Here is a 3,805-nt window from a genome sequence, read left to right as displayed (position 1 = left end):
CCTCACTGCCTCCCATCCCTCACCCCTCACACTACAAGAAAAATACCCATTCAGCCACACTTTTTTTAAGCTACATTTGAAAAGCGTAGCCTATTCATAGAATAGGCTACGCTTTTCTCCGTGTTGCCTTTTTATAAGAGAAAATGATACACAAATGCGGCATCATTTAAAAAGCGTAGCCTTAGGTATTATAGAAATCACTTATAAAGCGTAGCTGTAGGTTGATATCTATGGGTTCACTTTTTATATCAAAGAGAACGCTTTTAAAAAGTAACTTATTTATTATGTTTTGGGTGCGTTTTAAAAGTGATGCCTAATGTATGTATGGCAAATCCCTAACACTTAGTAAATTTTTTATTCCCCTTTCAATTTCCTCCAGAAGAACACACACCCACGAGACACTTTGCGCATAGCAAACCCTCTTCCCTCCAGAAGCACACCCTTTTGCCATTCTCACCTTCGCACATAACCCTCATCTTCGCCAACCCTTTCGCACACAACACACCCTCAAATAAACTCAGCAAAAATTTGCCCTCACCCAGTCACCCTCACTCACGCGACATACACCCTCATCCTCACTCCACCCACACACGAAAGAGGGAAGAAATCTGAAAGGGAGAACGGGAAGAAGAAGAAAAGTGAGGGAAGGAAGGAAAGGACGACGCCGGCTAAGGCTCTGCCGCCGTCGTTGTCGAGCGCCAGTGAGAGAAAGAGCTCGAGGAAAAGAGAAAACGCGATGGAGGAGAGAAGAAGGGGGTGCTTCGTCGCCACTGAAGCTCCATCGCCGTTTCTAGGGCTTGTTGCCATCGCCGTTCTGCCACCGTCGGGGCTGCTGTGCTGCCGCCGAGGAGCTCGAAGGGATGTCTCGCCGCCGTCGTGCTTTGTCGCCAAGCTGTTGCGTTGCCGCTCATCTCTTCTTCACCGTCGCCGCTCATCTCTTCTTCACCGTCGCCGCTCATCACCAACGTCGTATCCTCTGTCACCAGGTAAAATTCTCTGTTCTGTATCCTCCATTTTCGCTCATTCTCTAACTCGCTCTCACTTTTTAGTTCGAAAGTGGGTATGGTTTTGATAGTGATGATGAACTGCAACGGCTAATTAAGATAGAGAAGGTATGTATCAATTTTCAATTGGTTCTGTGAATTTTTGGGGGTTTTGGGTTCGAATTTTAGGTTTTCAATTAGTTTAGCATCTTAAGGAAAAGAGTAAAACCTCTCCCCGATCCCTAACCATTTACGAAATTGACCTGGCGCCCCCTCACCATTGAAAATTAACAACGCGGTCCTTAACCATTCTCTCTGTGTGACCAAAAGGACCCTCTTACCGGTACTTCCGGTTAAGAAGGTCCTTTCAATCACACGGAAAGAATGGATAAGGACCGTGTTGTTATTTTCTAATGGTGAGGGGACCGGGGAGGGATTTTACTTAAAATTGGAAAATAAATAAAAAAAGCATTGTTTTAAGTTTTGTATCTAATGCATTCTGCCATATTTTACATGTGGACGTAGAGCAAACAACATTAAATTTAATAGATAGTACGAAATCATTAACAATAAAACTTAACACAAAAGTGATAATTATTTGGGTTGATTAAGCATTATTATGTCTTGGATTTAGGATTTTAAGAACGACATGTATGTTCTATATTGTTGAACCTAAAAAAAAAAAGTTAGTTCAAGAGTATTATTTCATACACCTTTTTCTAAAAAAATTAAACTGCTTTTCTTATTAGTGGAATTAAATTCATCAACCATAATTTTAATAGTAGGGTTACACGTAGAGACTAAATATTCTTTTTAGATTTTTAGAAGTAATATTTGTTTTATCCAAATGTTCGTGATATGACGAATTAATTTTAATTTAATTTTACGTATTTTAATTTTGTTTATTTAGTTACTAATTGAAATTTTATGTCAGAGGATTTAGAGTTTTCTTTATTTAACCTTTTTTTCGATTTAATTTTCAAACCAGTGAACAAATTATATTGAGGTATTTCTTTCTTGTTGCATCAAGAAATTGAATAAAAAATCAACTGATTCTCTTTGTATTCAATTTCTTGATGCAACAAGAAAGAAATACCTCAATATAATTTGTTCACTGGTTTGAAAATTAAATCGAAGAAACTCACTCAACTTTAGGTTAAATAAAGAAAACTCTAAATCCTCTGAAATAAAATTCCAATTAGTAACTAAATAAACAAAATTAAAATACGTAAAATTAATTCGTCATATCACGAACATTTGAATGAAACAAATATCACTTCTAAAAATCTAAAAAGAATATTTAGTCTTTACATGTAACCCTACTATTAAAATATTTAGTCCCTAACCATCTAGAAAAGGACCTGGTGTCCTCTGACCATTAGAAAATAATAACACGGTCTTTATCCATTCTCTCATGTGATCGAAAGGACCCTCTTGTCGGTTTTCGGGTAAAAAGTAACCGGAAGTACCGGCAAGAGGGCCCTTTTGGTCACACGGAGGGAATGGTTAAGGACCGCGTTGTTAATTTCCAATGGTGAGGGGGCGCCAGGTCAATTTCGTAAATGGTTAGGGACCGGGGAGGGGTTTTACTCTAAGGAAAAATTAGTGAAAAGAACAGGTTTCACACTAAAATATTTTGATTTATGTCTTGGTTCATACGCATTCTTTGAACATAGTGGTTGCTTTCAATTTCTAGCTTCAAGTTATATTCCTCTTTGATGCTTTTCAAATGCTTTTTTTGGTTATTTTTCATAGATGCTTTGAATTTTAGTGATAATAGCCAATTAAAATGTGTCAAAAAATAACAGCAAATGGGAAAAAGGGAAAAACTTGGTCCTAGAATGTATAATACTGTTATTTGATGAAGCACACTGGAAATAAGAGTTTTATTAGCCGAGTTTGAGTCAATTACATTACATATGGATAAAAACAGCTGTATAAATTCTTTGCCTACGATTACTACTACAGTACTAATTTGATTCCACCAAAGCATCCAGAAATTTGATTCCTTGCCTACGATTATTACTACAGTACTAATTGTCAAGCATTTTTTGTGTTTTTGTTAATTTCTTTTTCTCCAAAGCGAGCTTGATGCAGCTGCCACCAAGCTGCAGAAGGTTTATAAGAGTTACCATACCAGAAGAAACTTGGCAGATTGTGCTGTGGTGGTGGAGGAACTATGGTTAGTTTTTCATGAAAACATGCCTTTTTTTGTTGGTGCGCCCTAGGTGTTTGATTAAATTTCTATCTTATACATGTAAATAATTAAATATTTTTGAATGATGAAGGTGGAAGGCATTGGATTTTGCTGCTCTTAAAAGGAGTTCAGTTTCATTCTTTGATGTGGAGAAACAAGAATCTGCTGTGTCAAGGTGGGCAAGGGCAAGAACAAGAGCAGCTAAGGTATGTTTTTTTCCAATTCATCATGATTAAATTCCAATATAAAAATCAGGCTGCAACTAACCCAACCAACAACACTAACTTCATCTAGTTCTCTTCTTAATCTTAATTAATTTGATGTGATGTTTTCTTATTATATATAGTTCTACATTCCTAGTAATCTTAGTGGAAAGTAATTAGCTGAAGTTGCTGATTTTTTGTTGAAAAGTGGTAGTTAATTACTGCACTAACCTAACTATATCAGCTTATAACTTTCGAGAGGTAAAATATCTATATAAAGGTATTGATGCTTTATTTGAATGTATTGATTTTTGTTTATCTATATAAAGACTTGTTTTTGTTTTTGAATGTTGGATGATCTGTTTTGTTATGGTAAGAAATATGCATGCTGAGATAGAGATAGGAAGCCTGCGCATTTTGTT

At 36.4% G+C, this 3,805-nt stretch overlaps 1 long non-coding RNA gene across 1 annotated transcript; it reads left to right on the top strand.

The window, feature by feature from the left end:
• On the top strand, nucleotides 881-3,380 carry LOC107638018. Its single transcript, XR_002361705.1, has 4 exons — nucleotides 881-986; nucleotides 1,050-1,112; nucleotides 3,067-3,165; nucleotides 3,272-3,380. It is a non-coding gene; the product is annotated as an uncharacterized LOC107638018 (long non-coding RNA).

Source organism: Arachis ipaensis, chromosome B04 (assembly GCF_000816755.2).
Source record: "Arachis ipaensis cultivar K30076 chromosome B04, Araip1.1, whole genome shotgun sequence".
Classification (NCBI taxonomy): Eukaryota; Viridiplantae; Streptophyta; class Magnoliopsida; order Fabales; family Fabaceae; genus Arachis; species Arachis ipaensis.
The sequence above is the reverse complement of the archived record's forward strand: the minus strand, read 5'-3'. Positions and strand labels throughout refer to the sequence as shown.